The following is a 21642-nucleotide window of genomic DNA, read 5'->3' as shown; positions in this document are numbered from 1 at the left end:
CACATAGAGACTAAACAATACGATACTAAACAACTAATGGGTCAATGAAGAAAACAAAGAAGAAATTAAAAAAAAAATACCTTGAGGCAAATGAAAAGGAGCATAACTTTTCAAAATCTATGGGACACAGCAAAAGCAATTCTAAGAGGGTAGTTCATTCGATACAGACTTACCTTAAGAAATAAGAAAAATCCCAAGTAAATAATCTAACCTGGTACCTAAAGGAACTAGAAAAAGAAAAACAAGTAAACCCAAGGTTAGAAGGAAGGAAATAGTAAAGATCAGAGCAGAAATCAATTGAAACTTAAGATATGATAGAAAAAAATCAATGAAACTAAAACTTGTTCTTTGAAAAGATAAACAAAATTGATAAGCTTCGTGCCAGACTCATCAAGAAAAAAGAAAGAGGACCCAAATAAATAAAATAAGAGATGAAAGAAAAGCTACAGTTGAAACCACAAAAATACAAAGGAATATAAGAGACTACCATGAACAATTAGAAGCCAAAAAATTAGAAAACCTGCAAGAAATGGATTAATTCCTAAAAACACACAAGCTTTCAAGATTGAATCTTGGAGAAATAGAAAATCTGAATAGACTGATTAGAAATAATGAAATTGAAACAGTAATTTATAAACTCCCAAAAAACAAAAGACCAGGGCCAGATAGTTTCATAGGTGACTTCTATCAAACATTCGAAAAAGAGTTAGTACCTCTCCTCAAATTATTCAAAAAAAAAAAAAAAATCAAAAAAACACAGAGGAAGAAATGCTTCCAAACTCCTTTACAAGGCTGCAATCACCCTTGTGCCAAACCAGAGAAAACACCACACACACCCAACATTTACAGGGCAATATTCCTGATATACATAGATGCAAAAATCCTCTACAAAGTATTAGAAAACTGAATTCAGCAGTACATGGAAAAAATCATACACCATAACCAAGTGAGATTTATTCTAAGGTTTCAAGGATGGTTCAATATCCACAAATCAATCAATGTGACACACCCCATTAACAAAACAAAGGATAAAAATTATATGATTAGCTCAATATGTGCAGCAAAAGCATTTAATTAATTTAGTAACTTTTCACAATAAAAACCCAAGAAAATGGGTGTTAGAAGGAATGTACCTCAAAATAATAAAAACCATTTATGACAAACCCATAGCTAGCATCATAATCAACAGTAAAAGAATGAAAACTATTTCTCTAAGATCAGGAACAAGACAAGGATGCCCACACTTACCACTTTTATTCAACAGAGTGTTGGAAGGCATAGCCACAACAATTATTAGGAAAGAAAAATAAATGTATCCAAAGAGGAAAGAAAACTATCACTCTTTGCAGATGACATGATACTATATATGAAAACCCTAAAGCTCCACCAAAACTGTTAGAACTAATAAAAGAATCTAGTAAAGTCTCAGGTTACAAAAATTAACATACATAAATCAGTTGTTTTTTTATAGACCAATTATTGGGCTATCAGAAAGAAATTAAGGGAAAAAATCCCATTTACACTTGCACCAAAAAGAATAAAATATCTAGGAATAAATTTAACCAAGGAGATGAAAGACCAGTACTCTGAAAACTAAAAGACACTGATGAAAGAAATTGAAGATGACACAAATAAATGAAAATATATTGGGGCGCCTGGGTGGCTCAGCGGGTTAAAGCCTCTGCCTTCGGCTCAGGTCATGATCCCATGGTCCTGGGATCGAGCCCCGCATCGGGCTCTCTGCTTGGCTGGGAGCCTGCTTCCTCCTCTCTCTCTCTCTGCCTGCCTCTCTGCCTACTTGTAATCTCTATCTGTCAAATAAATCTTTAAAAAAAAAATGAAAATATATTCTGTGTTCATGGGTTGAAAATATTAATGTTAAAATGCCCATACTACTCAAATAAATTTAAAGATTCAATGCAATCACCATCAAAATAGCAATGGCATTTTTCACAGAGTTAGAACAAAATCCTAAAATTTGTATTGAACCACAAAAGACCCAGAAGAACCAAAGTAATCTAGGGAAAGAGAACAAAATTGGAGGTATCATGTGCGCTGATTTCAAACTATACTACAGAGCTGCAGTAATCAAAACAATATGAGATTGCCATGAAAATAGACACATAGATGAATGAAATGGACTAGAGAGCCCAGAAATAAACCCACACAGATATGATCAATTTATGACAAAGCAGGCAAGAACATAAAATGGGAAAAAGACAGTTTCTTCAATAAATGATGTTGATAAAACTGGGAAGCTACGTGTAAAAGAATGAAACTGGACCACTATCTTATACCATATACAAAAATATATTCAAAATGTATTAGATTTGAATGTAACATCTGAAACTATAAAACTCCTAGAAGACAAACATAGGCAGTAAGCTCTTTAACATCAGTCTTAGCTGTATATGTATATATACATATACATATATACTTATATGTATATGTATATATATGTATATACATATATATATACTTACATGTATATATAAGTATATATACGTATCTTTGTGGGGTCAGCAGCAGGGACCAGTCTCCACAGATAAGGCCAACAAAAGCTAAAATAAACAAATGGGATTATATCACACAGCAGAGGAAGCCATCAAAAAAAAATGATAAGACAACCTACTGAATGGGAAGAGATACTTGCAAATTATATATCTGATAATGTGTTAGCAGCCAAAATATACAAAAAGCTCAATATCAAAACAAATGACCTGATTAAAAAAATGTACAGAGGAGTTGAATAGGCAGTTTTCTAAGGAAGACATACAGAGGGACAACAGACACAAAAATATGTTCAACTCACTAATCATCAGAGAAGTGCAAGTCAAAACCACAGTCAGATTAGCTATTATCAAAAAGACAAAAAAAAAAAAAAAAAAAAAAAACCAGCATTGGTGAGGGTGTAGAGAAAGAGAACCTTGTACCCTGTTGATGGGGATGTAAATTGGTACAGCCACTGTGGAAAGCAGTATAAAGGTTCCTCCGAAAATTAAAAATTGAACTACCATAAGGTCTGGCAATTTTGAGTGTTTATACAAAGAAAACAAAAAACACCAATTTGAGGAGGTATATGCACTCTTATGCTTATTACAGCATTCTTTACAATAGCCAACATATGGAAACAAACCACTGATGAAGGAATAATGAAACTATGGTGTATATATGACAAACAGAAGATTAGCCATAAAAAAAGAACAAAATCTTGCTATTTGTGACAACATGAACAGACCTAGAACATATTGTGCTAAGTAAAATGAGTAAGACAAAGAAAAACACCCTATCATTTCACTTATATGTGAAATCTAAAAACAAACTAAAGGAAACAGAAACTGACTCATAGATACAGGAAAGGGACTGGTGGCTGCCAGAGGGGAGGGGGTCAGGAGAGAGGTAGGTGATGGGGATGAAGAGGTACAAACTTCCAGTTATAAAATAAATAAGCTGGGGTGCCTGGGTGGCTTAGTGGGTTGGGCCTCTGCTTTCGGCTCGGGTCATGATCTCGGGGTCTGGGATCAAGCCCCGAATCAGGCTCTCTGCTCAGCGGGGAGCCTGCTTCCCCCTCTCTCTGCCTGCCTCTCTGCCTACTTGTGATCTCTCTCTCTGTCAAAAAAATAAATAAATAAATAAAATCTTTAAAAAAATAAAATAAGCTGTGGGGATATAATGTACAGCATAGGGAATATAGTCAATAATGCAATAAGTTTGTGTGGTGACAGATGGGAATGAGACTTACCATGGAGATCATTTGTAAAGTACAAAAATATTGGATCACCATGATGTACACATGGAGCCAATAGAATATCATATGTCAGTTATGCTTCAATTAAAAAATGGTGTGAAATACACTCTGCCACCTGGAATTTGGGTGTCTCTATCAGGTTATCGGAATCATTTTTTAAGATATTACTGTCCCAGTGACAGATATTGAATAACAGCCATAGAAATAAAGCTCTGACCTCCCTATGCGTTGGGTGGTTGAATCAGGATCTTAGGTGTCTGCACTTTAACTAAACAAAAAAGTACATATAAAAATAAAGATAATTTACTTAGTATATATTATATATAGACAATACAGCATATATACAACACACATAAATCATTCCTATATACTTTTTGTATATTAACAAAGTGTAATTAATAATATATATTGTTAATATTGCCAACTTTCAAAAATCCTCTTGGTATTTCTGCATGAATTCCTTCATTTTGCTCTTTATTTCAATTAATATGTGCACTTTAAAAGGATCCAGACTTTTCTAAATGTTATTTGTGTGTGTATGTACACTACAAACTTTTTTTTTAAAAATTATTTATTTATTTGAGAGAGAGAGAACACAAGAGTTGGGTGAGGGGCAGAGGGAGAAGCAGAGTGCCCGCTGAGCATAGAGCCCAATGTGGGGCTCAATCCCAGGATGCCAGGATCATAACCTGAGCCAAAGGCAGACGTTTAACCATCTGAGCCACACAGGCACACCTACTGCTTTTTTTGTTTATTTGTGTGAGGGTGGAGGGAGCTATTTTCCCCACACTGCCAAACAATTCTCTGATACCAGTTTGGTGTTCTAAAATTCAAGTAACCTCTGGCACTGTCCACCTGAAGACATGTCAGATCCCACAGATTAAAGACTCAGTCACAACAAGGCTACCTGTCTGCACAATTTGGATGTCAATTCCAAGTCCAGATTGTTACCTGTGCTTCTGACCAACTGGGCTATAGATTAGAGGTTCCATTGACCTCCTCAGGTTTGAGTAATTCACAAAACTCAGAGAAGTGTTTTACTTACTAGAACACCAGTTTATTACAAAGGATATAACTCAGGAATAGACAGATGGAAGAGGGCAAGGCACGGGGAAGAAGCATGGAGCTTCCATGTCCTCTCCGAGCTTGCCACTTTCTGTGAATCTCCGCATGTTCATAAACCTAAAATCTCCACAAACCCCAACCTTTTGGGTTTATATGGAGGCTTTATTACATAAGCATGAATATTAAGTCACTGGCCATTGGTGATTGATTCAACCTCCAGGCCCTCTTCCCTCCCTGGAGACTAGGGAGTGGACTGTGCTATTGTGATTTATAATAAATACATATGTGGTCTTTGTCCCTAATTCCAGCACAGAGCTCCTAAAACTCTTGAAATTTCCTAAGCAATAAAACAATGGGAGCATCTTTTGCTGTATTTGGTCTCTTGTCTTCAGTTTCTGAAATCGTTTTTGGAGCTTTTGCTTGTCTTTTTACTCGTAACAAGTTCCTTTCAACCACAACTGAGTTTATGTTCATGAGGTGACTTTTGGAAATCCCCTAAATATGGGGTAGTTGGTTGCTACGGGAACCAACATGATTAGAGGGTTGAAACTTTCAGTTCTACCCCTTAAACTCTGGGGCAAGGGGAAAAACTGGAGGGTGTGATTGGCAATGGAAATTGGGGGGAGGGGCAGTCTTGTAGGATGGAGCCCTTAACCTGTAGGATCTGACACAGTTTCCCAGTAAGTAATAGCAGAAATGACTTGAATTGTAGGACACCCAACTGGTATCTGAGAATTTGGTACCTGAATTTGTGGTATGGGAAAAATACCCACACATTCGAACTGGTGCAGAATCTTAAGCTTTCTAATCCTGAAATTGTTTAATAATAGTTTTAAATACTTATAAATAATTCTTGATCTTATGTCATATTCAGGATTTGTGATGCCTTTTTGGTTTGTGTTTTTGCATGTAAGTTGAAAACATCTACTCTGAAATGTTTAAAAAATTAGCATGTCCTAGCTAAACACGCATTCAAATAAAGTAATCTTCCAACTCATTTGGCAGCATCAACCATTCACCCAACAACGGGAGTAGGGATGAAGAGGGGGAGCATAGAAAGAGGAGATCACAGGAGAGACATCCTGTCAGCAACTGAAAGGGGAGCAATAGGCAGGCATCTTGTTGCCGTGCGGTCAGTACTCTCTGGGATACACTTGTTCCACAGAGCCCATGCACGTCTACTTGTTTAGAAATTCTACTTAAGTCTCAAATACAATTTTAAAATTATGTGTTATTCAATATTTGGAAGTTGAATGTTAATTTTATATATCCACAGAGAAACTCTGTGCCAGTTTGTGAACCAAGACAGTTTTAAAAATGAATGTGAGCACATGCTGTTACTGTGTAGTTACTTCTAAACATTTATCCTGGGGCACCTGGGTGGTTCAGATGGTTGAGTGTCTGCCTTCCTCTCCGGTAATGAGCTTCAGGTCCTAGGATGGAGCCCCTACTTCAGGCTGCCAACTCAGCGGGGAGTCTGCTTTTCCCTCTCCCTCTGCCTCTCCCCATGCTTGTGCTCTCTCTGCCTCTCTCTCTCTCTCTCTCAAATGAATAAATAAAATCTTTAAAAAGTAAATAAATAAACATCTATTCCCTAGCTGCAAGTGATATATGATATAATAATAAGTGATATATGAAGTAAGAAATTTCAGTTAAAAGTAAAAATATTGTAATGTGATTCAGATCACAAACACTGGAATGGACTATGGGCTAACTGATTTCCCAGGAAGGTACTAATTGTAAAAAACCTAAAAACATTTAGTATATAACCAAGACATTAGGACCCTTTCTGGATATTATCATATTTTTAAAATAAAAATTTAGAATTTTTAAAGGAAGGATTATTTTATTCTTTTAAGATAAGGTGATAGATAAACTTATTAATGAACCTTTAATACACTCACACTGACCACATGTAACTTAAAATGGATAGATAATTGTCTTCATTTGTTCCCTGATATCTACTACCAAAAAAATATTCTAACAATAAGTGTGAAATTTTAACTGAGAACTTACAGATCTAGATCGCCCTGATAACAGTGCTTTTTAAATATGAGTGAGTATACTGTCCCCCATTTTTTCCTTTGTATTTAAGACTAAAAAACAATGGAATTAAAAAGAAAAAAAACTTGGTGAACGAAGATTAAAAATAATCTCCTATCTTATTTTGTATGAATATTTCAAGTTCTCATCAAAACAACTCCACAACTTGGCAGAGGAGCTAAGCCAAATAAATGACATAGGTGAATTTAAAAAGTGGGTTTTCAGGGCACCTGGGTGGCTCAGTGGATTAAGCCGCTGCCTTCGGCTCGGGTCATGATCTCAGGGTCCTGGGATCGAGCCCTGCATCGGGCTCTCTGCTCCGCAGGGAGCCTGCTTCCTCCTCTCTCTCTGCCTGCCTCTCTGCCTACTTGTGATCTCTCTCTCTGTCAAATAAATAAATAAAATCTTAAAAAGTGGATTTTCACCCTAAGAGTGAGGGTTTCACTTAGCTTTTTGTCAAGCAGGCTCTTATTTTCCAAATGGAGAGGAGGAGGAATGATTTAATTTATTGCAGACAGTCTGGCACCACTGAAGGTTTACTAGCACCTGTCTGATGCTAGGATTCTCAGCAGGATTCTCTGTTTGACCTCCATTAAGTCATTCACACTCTCAGGGGCCTTATTTTTTTTCATCCCAAAGCTCACATTTAATTTTATTGTGCTCTTTGGCTAGGTTACACAACGAGGACTCATGGTTTTTGTCCTTAATATTAAATAGGCTACTTCTAGAATTCACTTCATCAAGAGAATCCAGTATAATCTGGAGAAGATACTATCATGACTTATGGTAGTTAAAGGAACCATGATTTTAGAATGATTTAAACTCAATCATTGATCACTTTCTCTAACCTACCTTTCTCTTCAACCTCATACTTTTTCTTAAAATCATAAAATACTATGTGCTACCGTAAATATATTTTGCAACTAAATTTTTTACATTTTTTATGTAAGGTCACTCAATATACTATATTAGCAATTTAATTTTATCCAATATTAACATTGTACAAGTTATTAAAATTTTATTGCCAATAATTTCCAAAGGCAGTTTTAATTAGTAAGCATTGAATATTCAACATTATGATACCCATATTTGAACTGTAATTTCTCTTTGTTCAAATTACTTTTCAGTGCCCACCAATACCGTCTTAAAGCACTACAAGTTTCATGTTATGGTACATAAATGATGGTAGATTTAAGACAGGGCATGTTCAGATTTGAGTTTGTAGAGGTCAGTTCGCTTAGAAAGTATTGATCATTCTTGGAGCTGGTTTCTATTAATGGATTAGTACTGTCAATCCTATTTTGCTGACTGGCAGAACACTCAGAGCCTGGGATTTGTGGACCATTACTAAACAGGCCCCCAGGCTTCTGTGTTGCTGATATTCTCCTGTTTGAGGTCCCTGACAAGTCTCCAAGCAGTTATTGCTATTTAGAATTAAAGGATGTTGGAAAGCTCTGACTATATTGATTCTTAACTGACTTCTTTAAAAGGCAAGATGAACTTCTGCCCAGGGGAACTAATCTAGCCAAAGTGCTAAATTGTTCAGGGAGTTACTGAGCACAAAGTCTCTGCAGCTTTTAGCACCTGCATGTGAACCATCCTTGATCTTTGATCCCTCCTCTGGTAAATATTTTGATGGTGGGAACAGCCATATTCCACATGACCCCTGATCTCATGCAGTTTCTCTGCCTACTGAGAGCTGCCAAGGCAACTCAGGTAAGAGCTTAACATTTCCTTTTCATATTCTACTTGGGTGGGCTGTGTCACATACAACTTTGCAGCTTTTCCTTGGACTCCATGTTCAATTTTATTTGCTTATTTATTTTTAAATGTTTATTTATTTACTTAATGTGCAGTGACCACAGGATACATCAGTCAAGTGTAAGACTTTTAGGTATTCCCATAGGGTCACGTTATTTTTTTTTTTTTTTAAGATTTTATTTATTTGAGAGAGAACGAGAGAGAGAGAGCGCCAGAACAAGTCGGGGTGGGGCTAGTGGCAGAGGGAGAGGGAGAATCAGGCTTTGTGATGAGCAGAGAGCCTGATGCAGGGTTCGGTCCCAGGACCCTGAGATCATCACCTTAGCCGAAGGCAGACACTTAACAGACGGAGCCACGCAGGCACTCCATGGGTCACATTATTTTTGTACATCATTACTTTAAAATATATTCCTCTGTTTTCCACTTTTCCATTTCAGTTAACTCATTTGAAGTGTCAAATCCTCTAAAGCTTTGGCACAGTGAAGGAAACCACCAACATAATAAAAAGGCAACCTACTGAATGGGAGAATATATTTGCAAATGATATATCTGATAAGAGATTAATATCCAAAACATAAAAATAATGTGTACAACTCAACATAAAAAAATCAATTAAGAAATCAGCAGAGGACCTGAATAGGAATTTTTCCAAAGAAAAAATACTCATGTGCAAAAGACGCATGAAAAGATGCTGAACATCACTCATCATGAGAGAGTTGCAAATCAAAACCACAATGAGATATCACCTTATACATTCCAGAATGGCTAAAATCAAGAAGATGAAAAATAACAAAAACATAACAAATGTTGGTGAGGTTGTGAAGAGAAAGAAACTTCATAGACTCTTAGTGGAAATGTAAATTGGTGCAGCCACTGAAAAGAGTATAGAGGTTCCTCCAAAAATTAAAAATAGAAATACCGTATGATCCAACAGTTCCACTACTGGGTATTTACCCAAAGAAACAAAAACACTAATTAAAAAAGATATATGAGCCCTTATATATATTGCAGCATTATTTAAATCGCCAAGATATGGAAGCAACCTAAGTGTCCCTTGGTAGATGAATGCGTAATGAAGATGTGGTATATATACACAATGGGATATTGCACAGACATAAAAAAGAAGGATATTTGAGATTACCTCATTATGCTAACTGAAGTAAGTCGAACTGAGAAAGGCAAGTAACACATGATTTTACTCCATATGGAAGCTAAAACCAAATGAACAAACAAAAAACAGAATCAGACCCATGAATACAGAGAAAAAACTGATGGTTGCCAGAGGGAAGGGGGCTGTGGGATAAAAAGGCACAGCATAAGGAATATAGTCAATGAAATTTTAATAGTGTTGTGTGACGACAGGTGTTAGCTCACTTGCAGTGAGCATGGCATAAGGTATAAAGAAGTTGAGTCAGGATGTTGTACACCTGAAACTAGTATCACGTTGTGTGTCACTTATACTCAAATAAAAAGGTTAAAAAATGAAATGTCAAATCTTTGAAGAACTCAAAAGCAAAATGTTTGCTAGTATCAGCAGATATTCAGACACTTGCGGCTTGGATCGCTTGCCTTAAATTGTAGTTTCAGGATGTGGTGGAAGAGGCAAGTGACCAAGTTTTGCCTCTTGGAAGGTTCAGAGGGTGTCACCCCTGTGTTTCTATACAGATGTCATGTACCAGACACAATTAAGTTGAAGAAATCAGAAAAAGATATTACATTTTTTTTCTTGAAGAAAGTGCTTTCCAACTTTTTTTCTACTAAGAACTTTTTAAAGATGTTTTTTGAAGATTTATTTATTTATTTAACAAGGAGGGACACAGAGGGAAAGGGAATAAGAGCTGGGAGAATGGGAGCGGGAGAAGCAGGGAGCCCAATATGGGACTTGATCCCAGGATCCTGGGATCATGACCTGAGCCAAAGGCAGACACTTAAAGCCACCCAGGCACCCCCCCTTTTTTTTTCTTAAAGATTTTAAAAAGTAATCTTTATTCCCAAATGGGGCTCGAACTCACCACCCTGAGATCAAGAATTGTATGCTCCACTGACTGAGCCAGTCATGTGCCCGAATTTTAAGATTCTTAAACACATTCCAACATTGTCTACTGCGTGTGCATATTACTCCGTGAAGAAAACAGGGGAAGAGAGAGATACAGGCAATGTTCTCCATGTTATAAAGAGAATACTATTTAGAAAGAGCAGGATAAAAATCTGCAGACAAAGTGGTTCTGCTATGGCAGATGAACTCGGGTTAGGACCTGGGGATAGTGCTAAAGTGATTCATAAGTTCTCTTCTAAGTGCAGAGGAAGGGCAGGGTTGAAGGGTGTAGGATAGGAGGACTGGCGCCTCTCCTTGGTGCAGAACATTCAAGTGCCATGTGCATTTTCAGGGCTCCATGATGCTGGGCGCACACCTCACCCCAGTTAGATCACCCGCCTGGGTGATCTCCACTTCCCCGGCTCTGCTGCTGCTCTTGGAGCTGTTCTCTACCCAGGGCATGTCCCACACCTATACACAAGCTGTGGCTCTTTTGACTCCTGGGTAACAGAAGAAGACAGCAAACAGGATGGCTCAGACCTCCCTGACCATGTCTCATTAACCCCCAGCCACACGGGCTTACTTTTCCTGCTGCTTGAAAACACCAGGCACATGACTGTATCTGGGGCTTCCTTCTTCCATTCAGGGTCTGTTCAAATGTCACCTCATCAGAGGGCCTTTCCTGGTTGTCCCATATGAAGTAACACCTACATCACCCTCTATCATGACACTCTTTAAAATGTTTCATAGTACCCATTATTGTTGATATTATTATTATTCATTTGATTACTTGTCAGTTGACTGTCTCCCTTCACAAGGATAGTGAGTGCATAACCTCAGGCACCTGGTTGGACTCATTCCTTGGTATAGACTCGCAATCCAGAACACTGCATGCAATAGTAGGTGCTCAGTAAATGGTTGTTAATGAGTAAATAAAATATTGACTTCATGTAACACCAGCATCATGGGATTAGGCAATATTGCTCAATCCTGCTTCAAAGTAGGTTTCAGTCAAGGCTAATCTATGTCAATAAAGATCTTTCTCCTAACCTGTCAGTTACATAAAGTAGGGGAAAGTAAAAGCTTCCTCCGTAGGGGAAAGTAAAAGCTATACCAGGTTTTCTGAGGTGACTGTTTAATAAAAAAGGAAGTTGACAGAGACAATAGATAGTGCCAAAACTGAAGGTTAAGTAGGAGAAATGTGATTTAAAGCAGGTCTGGGTTTCAGACCTTTTCCTTAATTGCAGTGCATACTATGATATCAGAACTCTAATTAGCATGCCCTTTTTTTTTAAGATTTTATTTATTTGACAGGCAGAGATCACAAGTAGGCAGAGAGGCAGGCAGAGAGAGGGGGAAGCAAGCTCCCCGCCAAGCAGAGAGCCTGATGTGGGACTTGATCCCAGGACTCTGGGATCATGACCTGGGCCAAAGGCAGAGGCTCAACCCACTGAGCCACTCAGGCGCCCCTAGCTTGTCCTTTTAAAACACTTTCTCCTTTCCTCCCTTCTTCTCTCCCTCCCTCTGATACCAGGATCTCAGAATCAAGCATTGCCTTATCATAGAATAGTCAGATCACTTTCAAAAATACCACAAAATGTATACATCAAGAAGTTACATTTTCTCTTCATTTTGCAGACCACGTCCCTATTTCCAACCCGGACAAAAACCTTCTGTGACTCCCTGGAGTGTATGACTGCCCTCTTCCCCAGGCAGCCTGCATATACAGTGTCCCTTCCTCCCGAGGGAGGACGACATGTACCCAGGGATCATGTTATCCATGGTGTGGCCAGGGATGCTCCTGAGCTGGCCCGACCCCCACTGTTTCTGTCCTCTGCCTTCCTCACATCTACCATCCTGTGTGCAGGTTTCTGCTTTCCACCTCCAAAATCTGTGTGGTGCTTAGCAGCCTGAGGAAGTACCACAGCGACACTGCCCCTACTATGAGCCCCACTGCTACCTTGGACTGCTTTTTCTAACCACAGACCAGAATTTGGGGAAGGAGAAAATGTCCTGACCCCAGATTGGGTTGGAAGAAGAGTTCATCTGTGAGTACGTGATCCAGTTAAAAGACACCACACCCTGGGCCCTGAGTGTCTTCAGAGGGAGCTCACCCAGGGAGAGGGTCTATAGGGCCAGGACTGAGCCTACTTCTGAGATAATGAGAAGGTGAATGAGGCTGGAGAGATTTGGTCTTGCATTGAGTAGAATCAATCCCTCATTAGCCAATTTTTTGGTCTAAAAATGAGACTGCAATTGTTATTCTCATTAAGAAACGTATCCTTGAGAACTGAAACTGAGCCACAAACAGGAAGTAAAGGAAAGGGTACATGAAGGCTATGGTTAGAACTTCCTGCTTTTGGGGCCACAGGCCAGGCACGGGAAGCCGGAGTCCTGCTGGTTATAAATAGAGGTTTACCCAAGCTTCACAGGGCTCTAGAGTATGCCAAGATGCCTCAAGGATGTGAATCAGGAGATGGGCCTGTCAAGGCTGGCTAGGATGGCCTTGCAGGAATTAAATTCTCCAGGCCACTACTTAAGACTCTCACACACAATTTAAGAGGGGAAGTAGTGGAACCAAATAAAACATAAACAGTGACTCTCCTCCACCTGGTCAGTTTGAAACTTTTGTGTCTGTTTTGCCATTTTTTTTTTTAAGTAGGCTTCACAACCAGCATGGAACCCAACACAGGGCTTGAACTCATGACCCTGAGATCAAGACCTGAGCTAAGATCAAGAGTTGGATGCCTAACTGACTGAGCCACCCAGGAAGCCCTGCTTTGCCATTTTGATAGGGATTGTATTGAATCTGTAGAATGCTTTGGGTAGTGTGGACATTTTAACATTATTAATTCTTCCAGTTCACGAGCACGGACTATCTTTCCATTTTTCTGGGTCCCACAGTAATATATCCACTTGTGTTTATTTGAGCAACAATGGAATGTTAGGCTTCTTCTTCTTCTTCTTTTTTTTTTTTTTTAGATTTGATTTGTTTATTTGACAGACATAGATCACAAGTAGACAGAGAGGCAGGCAGAGAGAGAGAGAGAGGAGGAAGCAGGCTCCCCGCTGAGCAGAGAGCCCAATGTGGGGCTCAATCCCAGGACCCTGGGATCATGATCTGAGCCGAAGGCAGAGGCTTTAACCCACTCAGCCACCCAGGTGCCCCAAGGAATGTTAGACTTCTTATGCAGAACTGCTTAACAGGTATAAAATACATATTTATTTGTTTGTTTATTTAACTTATTTAATTTATTATTTTTTAAGTAGGCTCCAAGACAGGGCTTAAAGTCATGACCCTGAGATCAAGACCTGAGCTGAGGGGTACCTGGGTGGTTCAGTTGGTTAAGCATTTGTCTTTGGATCAGGTCATGATTCTAGGGTCCTAGGATCGAGCCCGGGTGGGGTGGGCTCCCTGCTCAGCAGGGAGTTGTCTTCTTCCTCTTCCCTCACACCCCCGCTCGTGTTCTCTCTCACACTCTCACACTCTCTTTCTCAAATAAATAAATAAAATCTTTGGGAAAGAACAAAAACAAAAACAAAACCTGAGCTGAAATCAAGAGTTGGAAGCTTAATCAACTGAGAGACGCAGGCACCCCAAAATACATATTTAATTTTAGAAATAAAGGACACATGTCCTTAAATTGTACACACACACAGAGATACATGCATTACATATATATTTTTTCATCTTATTGAGGTATACTTGATAAATGAAATTGTAAGACATTTAAAAGTGCATATTGTGATGACTTAATAAATTCGTGCATTGTAAAAGGAATCTGCCCATCCAATTACTCATAACATCCATTGTGTCACATATTTATATTTTTTACTTTTTGGTGAGAACATTTAAATCTACTCTCCTAACAAATTTTATTTATACAATGCAATGTTATCAACCATAGTGGCCATGTTTGACATTAGATCCCCAGAATTTATTCATCTTACAGCTGGAAATTTGTACCCTTTTACCAACTTTTCCCTGTTTCCCTCATTTCCCAGCCTCTACCACTGGAGCCATTTTTCTGCTATTTCTGTGACTTCGAATTCTTTTTTAGGTTCCACATATAAGTGATCCATGCAGTAGTTGTCTCTCTGTCTGATTTGTTTCACTTAGCATAATGCCCTCAAAGTCTATCTATGCTGTTGTAAAGAGCAGGATTTCTTTTTTCTCATGGGTGAATAATATACCATATTTTATATAATATTCCATACTATGTATATGATATTTAATTTATATGTAATAAATATATATTATGTAACAATATAATGATATATATTTATAATTAGAATTATATAATTTATATATTATATATAATATTCCATACCATATAGATATATAATTCAATCTTTTGATTCACTGACGGACACTTAGGTTGTTTCCATATCTTGGTTATTGTGAATAATTCTGCAATAAACATGAGAGTGCACATATCTCTTCAATATCTTACTTTCATTTCCTTTGGATATGTAATGAGAATTGAGATCGTGGGATCATAATGTAGTTCAATTTTTAATTTTTTGAGGAATCTTCATAATGTTCTTCAAAGTGGCTGCTGCAACAATTTACATTCCCCCCCAACAGTGCAAAAGGTTTCCTTTTATCTGTATCTTCACCAGCACTTACCTTTTGTCTTTTTGATAATAACCATTCTAACAGGTATGAGGTGATACCTCACTGTGGTTTTGATTGCCATTCCCTAAGGATTAGTGAGGTTGAGTATCTTTTCATGTATCTGTTGGCCATTTGTGTGTCTTCTTCAGAAAAATGTTTTTTTTTTTAATTTATTTATTTGACAGAGATCACAAGTATGCAGAGAGGCAGGCAGAGAGAGAGAGAGAGAGGAGGAAGCAGGCTCCCCATTGAGCAGAGAGCCCGATGTGGGGCTCGATCCCAGGACCCTGAGATCATGACCTGAGCCAAAGGCAGAGGCTTTAACCCACTGAGCCACCCAGGCGCCCCCAGAAAAATGTTTAATCAAGTCCTTTTTTAATTTTTTGAGTTAATTTGTTTTTTTGTTGTTGAGCTATATGTGTTCTTTATATATTTTGTATAGTAACTCCTTATTGGAAATGTGGTTTACTAATATTTTTTCTTGTTCCACAGGTTGCTTTTTATTTTGTGGATGGTCTCCTTTGCTGTACAGAAGCTTTTTAGTTTGATGTAGTCCCTCTTGCTTACTTTTGTTTTTGTTATCTTTGCTTTCTGTGTCAAACCCAAAAATCATTGCCAAGCCCAATATTAAGGAGCTTACCCTGTGTCGTCTTCTAGGAGCTTTATGGTTTCAGGTCTTACATTCAAGTCTTTTTAATTCATTTTGAGTTGATTTTTGTGTATGGTATAAAATAGTGGTCCAGTTTCATTCTTTTGCATGTGACTATCCAGTTTTCCCAACACCATTTATTAAAGAAACTGTTCTTTCCCCACTGTGCATCTTTGGCTCCTTTGTCAAAAGGTAATTAACCATATATGCATGGGTTTACTTCTGGGCGCTCTATTCTGTTCCATTGATCTTTGTGTCTGTTTTTATGCCAATGCCATACTGTTTTGATTGCTATAGCTGTGTAGGATAGCTTGAAATTAGAAAGTGTGATGCTGCTGGCTTTCTCAAGATTACTTTTGGTTATTAGGGGTCTTTCATGGTTCCACGCAAATCCTAGGATTGTAAAAGATGCCATTGGGGAATTCTGATAGGGATTGCAGTGAATCTGTAGATTGCTCTGAGTGGTAGGGACATTTTAACATTATTAATTCTTCCAGTGTGTGAGACTGGACTATATTTCCATTTGTTTCTCTCTTCAGTTTCTTTCATCAATGTCTTATAATATTCAGTGTTGAGATCTTTCACCTCTTTGGTTAAATTTATTACCAATATTTATGTAGAAGATACATATTTATTTAAATAAATGCAACTTCCAACAGGCATTACCTGCTCAGAAAGCTAATCCATGGGGTCTTTATGTTAATAAGACTGAAATGGATTCCATGATGCATGAAAGAGTCTGTTACTTAGGTAATGGGTTGCATTCATGTTTTTGCCTGATGTATCCCCCAAAAGAAAATGCATCTCTTCTAAGGTCGTAACCCAAGTAAACTACACAGAAAAAGAACAAAATGAGTTGGATGCAAGACTGAGGAAGAGACAAAGCCATGAAGGGCAGCCCACAACAGGTTAGAAGCCAATCTTTTGTTGGAAGTTAGTGTAAGTCATTGGAAGAAACACCACCATAGGAATACAAAAGAGAGTGACACCTTCTTCTCTCTAGGGTCATCCTTTTTGCTATTCCAAGAAGACAGATTCTGTTTTTCTGTTTTTCTTGACCCTAGGAACTCTTCATTCACAACCCCACACAATGTTATGAAGGCTATCTTTAACCTTTTGAGTAGGGTATTAGTTTTCCATAACAGGGTTTGCCCCATGACTTTCCTCCCAGCTGGATTTGGAGTCTGGTCTCTCAGTTGGACTCCAAGCACAAGTGTGATATCTTCTCTTCATCTGCTACAGCTAGTTAGGGGGAAATTATGTCTCCCCAAAATTCATATGTTGAAATCCTATCCATGTATACCTCAACTGTATTTGGAGATAGGCCTTTAAAAGGATAGTTAAGGTAGTGAGGTCATTAGGGTGGGCTTTAACACAATATGACTGGTGCATTTATAAGAGATAAGGACACAACATACACACAAGGAAGATCAGATGAAGATTCAGGGAGAAGAGGGCCATCTACAAGCCAAGGAGAGAAGCCTTGGAAAAAATCAGCCCTGATGACAATTTGATCTTGGACATCTAGTGTCCAGAACCATGAGAAAGTAAATTTCTACTGTTTAAGCTACCCCATAGAACTTCATTATGGCAGCAGTAGCAAACTAACACAACCATCAACCCAGGTGTGAGAACACAATTTTCCCTACTCTTCCAGCCATTAGGCTTAGCTTATTTATAACAGATTTTTTTTTTTTTTTATGAAAGATGTTTGTTAAGATGATTGTGGTGTTTCTTGTTAAAAGCACAGGACTGGTGTGTCTCAGTGGTTCAGTCGGTGAAGCATCTGCCTTTGGCTCAGGTCATGATCCCAGGGCCCTGGGATGGAGCCCCTCTCCCCTCTGCCTACTACTCTGCCTACTTGCACTCTCTCTCTGTGTCAAATAAATAAATAATTCAAAAAATATATTAAAAAACACAAAACTTTGACATGTCTTTTTATTGCAGATGTGTGAGTGTGTTCCAAGCCATTATTTCTTGAAAATGCTTCCAAAGAAAGGATGTTCACTGAACAAATAGCATGGTTAATGGGAATCTTCTGGCAAATTAGTTGACCTGTAACAATTGGCTATGTTTTTTAACTTTAAAGTTTCAAAACCAACAAGCATATGACAAGAGGCTCAATATCACTAATCATTAAGAAAATATAAATCAAAACCACAATGCAATAACATGTCACATCCATTAAGATGACTACTATAAAAAAATCAAACAGAAAAGAACAAGTGTTGATGAGGGTATGGAGACACTGGAAACCATGTACATTATTGGTGGGAATGGAATGTAAAATGGTGCAAGCATTATGGATAACAGTATGGCAGTTCCTCCAAAAGTTAAAAATAAAATTACCAGCAATTTTACTTCTGGGTAAATCCCAAAGAACTGAAAACAGAATACCAAAGAGATAGTTGTACACACCCATGTTCATAGGATTATTATCCACAATATTTAAGAGGTGGAAGCAGCCCAAGGTCCGCTGACACACAAATGGATAAACAAAATGTAGTATATACATACATTGTACTATTATTCAGGTTTAAAAGGAATGGTGTACTGATATGTGCTATGACATGGTTGAACCTTGAAGACATGCAAAGTGAAATAAATGTCACAAAGAGACAGATACTGTATGGTTCTCTTTAATGAAGTACCTAGAGTAGTTATATTCATAGAGACAGAAAGTGGAATGGTGCTGCCAGGGGCTGTAGGGAGGAGGAAATAAGGAGTTGGTGTTCAGTTTTACAAGATGATAGAGTTTTAGGTTTACAAGATGAAAAAAATTCTGGAGATGAGTTGCACAATGGGTGCACAGGGTTAACACTACTGAACTGTATGCTTAAAAATAGGACAGTAGAGGGCGCCTGGGTGGCTCAGTGGATTAAGCCGCTGCCTTCAGCTCAGGTCATGATCTCAGGGTCCTGGGATCGAGTCCCACATCGGGCTCTCTGCTCAGTGGAGAGCGTGCTTCCCTTCCTCTCTCTCTGCCTGCCTCTCTTGTGATTTCTCTCTGTCGGATGAATAAATAAAATCTTAAAAAAAAAAAAAAAATAGGACAGTAGATTTTATGTTAGGTGTAATTCCACAATTAAAAATTTTAAAGGTATAAAACAGCTTCAAGGATTTCTAAGCAAGGAAGCCTTAGGCCTTATTATGTCATGGAGAAAAAGAAATACATCCCATAAAAAACAATCCTGAATGGATCTGACAACTTTGCTGTGTGTATAAAAGTCATTTTCATGAACAACTCAGGGAGTAGCTTTTAATTTTCCAGAATAGAGAGAGAGAGAGAAAAAAAGGGGGGAGGGAGCACGAAGTCTTTTAAAAAGTCACATTGTGCCTATAAGTGTTCTGCCTCAATTCCTCAAAATGTTTTATGGAACACACTTACTAGCTGCCAGTGGAAAGCTCTTGCTGGATCATTTTTCACCTGTCTGACCATCTGGGGTGGAGTTTAAGACTCACGAGATGCTTCAGTGCAGAGGCGGAGATCCTTGCCCATGGTTCTCTCCTTCAGCAATTCTAGAATCTTTTTATGGAACTTTGCTCCACAATGGTTTAATTATTGGTAGCTGATTAGCTATCAGTGTTTTACTTCGTTTCTGATGATCATTTTCATACTGACTTTAACAACTTCATAGTCAGTTTCTGTCTGCATTTGCAGCCATGGAGCATGAGGAAAATAACAACTGAACCGAAGTAACTGCTTTCCAGGTTTGGTGTTGACGATCTGTCTACTCATCTGGCTTACAAACTGTAGGATTTAGGTCATAGTATGTCATTGCAGCTTATAGTACATTAAAAATACTTCTGTTATTATTATTGTGCCTAAATCTACCAGTGAGGACCCTGGAGAAAATAAGTATTCTGGGCATGGCCTTTATGCTTCAGAAGTATCGTTTAATAAATTATAGATTTATTGAATCAGACCTCTGTCCAGTGTTATAAACAATTTTCTTGATTTCAAAAACAAAGTAAGTCATGCAAAATGTAAGGTATCACTCTTCAAGGTGTTGTAGATATAAAACTATTATTTTACTGAGATATACATACCCATTTCATATCAAAATTAAGAAAATTTTGAAAAAAATGGGATTTCTCCAAATTTACTACTCCCCTGGAACTCCAAGTTGAAAGAGCTTCTGGGGTAAGGAGTACCATTGGATCCTTCCACTCAGATGCGAAGGGGCTACAAAATGGACCTGCAAATGGGAGCTGCCTGTAAATTAGTTAAAAAATCTAGCTGGCTGTATTTTACTGGTAGCAGAATTTTCACCTGCATGTGTTCTCTTGTACAATTATTATGATATATTAAATGGTGCAAGACAATAATCATCCAAAGAACTATAATACTGCGTGAAAGCCTCTTCTTTTTTTTCTCTTCTCTTCTCTTTTCTCTTCTCTTCTCTTCTCTCTTCTCTTCTCTTCTCTTCTCTTCTCTTCTCTTCCCTTCCCTTCCCTTCCCTTCCCTTCCCTTCCCTTCTTCCTTCCTCTCCTCTCTTCTTTTTCTTTTCCTCTTCCTCTCTTTCTTTTTTTGTGTTAGAAACCCATTTAATGTAGATGCGGAGTGAAGAATGCCCTGGGCTCGGGTAAGCTGGAAAGGTAGGCAGTCTCACACCTGATCCCAAGAAGAGATGCTGGGTGATGGCGGCCGGCCCCGTCACGCCAAGGGTAATACAAGAAGGATGGCCAAAGCAGGCAATCCCACGAGAGGACCTGTAGGACAGCCCTTGAGAAGATATCTAAACTAGGTGATGAGTGCCCAGACCACTGCCCCTAGCCCAGGGAAGCAGGGTTGGGGCTGACTGGGGGGCTTCTAGAGCCTAAGGACTGGGATTGCTAGGGGCCTTCAGAGCTGCTGCTGCAACTCATGGCGTGTCTGCAGGTTGGATTCAAGAAGTTCCTGGCGGCAGGCATGGATGTGATCATTCTTCTCTGGATGGTTCAGACAGCAGTTGATCTGGTCCAACATGGAGCTGATGGTAGCTTATTTTGCTTCCCAGAAGCTGTTGTCCTTGCCTCCCTCGCTTGCTTCCACCCCCAGGTTCCAACTGGGCCATAACATTATAGGCTCAGACACCCGCAAGGACCTTTCGATGACGGAACAAAGCAACGTCACGCAGACGGCAGGTGCCGGTGAAAAAAGGAGATGTGGAGAAGGCATATTTTCAATAAAATTCCTAAGTTTTAATAGTTATATTAAGCACACCAGTTTAAAATTTTATGTGGCTTTGCTAATTTTTAGCAGCTTTGTTGAGTTTTCATTTACATACTATAAAACTCACTGATTATAAGTATAATTCAGTGATTTTTGGTCAATATACAGTTTGTGCAATTATCACCACAATCCAATTTTAGAACATTTTTATCTCCCCCCCGAAATCCCTTTTGCCTATTTTCAGTTAATTCCTACTCCTTCCACAGCCTTAGGAACCACAGATATGCTCTCCAACTCTATGAATTTGCCTTTTCTGATCACTTGGTATCAATACAATCACATAATATGAGGGCTTTCTCATCCAGTTTCTTTGGCATAATACTTTTGAGATTTATTCATGTTTTAGCACATATCAGTAGTTTGTTGCTTGTTAGCTAAATAGCATTCCATAATGAATATAACATTTTAATGCATTTATCTCTTTTTATTTCAATGTGCTTTTTTTTTTTTAAGTAATCTCCATATCCAAATGGGGACTTGAGCTCACAAGCCCAAGATCAAGAGCTAC

The 21642-nt window shown here is 38.4% G+C and overlaps 1 pseudogene; it reads right to left on the bottom strand.

Annotated features, from left to right (window-relative positions):
* Window positions 1-20739: 20739 nt before the first annotated feature.
* LOC123938529 lies at window positions 20740-20981 on the bottom strand (annotated as a pseudogene).
* Between the last annotated feature and the right edge of the window lie 661 nt (window positions 20982-21642).

The sequence above is a fragment of the Meles meles genome, chromosome 1 (genome assembly GCF_922984935.1).
Source record: "Meles meles chromosome 1, mMelMel3.1 paternal haplotype, whole genome shotgun sequence".
NCBI lineage: Eukaryota > Metazoa > Chordata > Mammalia > Carnivora > Mustelidae > Meles > Meles meles.
Note: the sequence above shows the minus strand (reverse complement) of the source record. Positions and strands in the feature narration are given on the sequence as shown.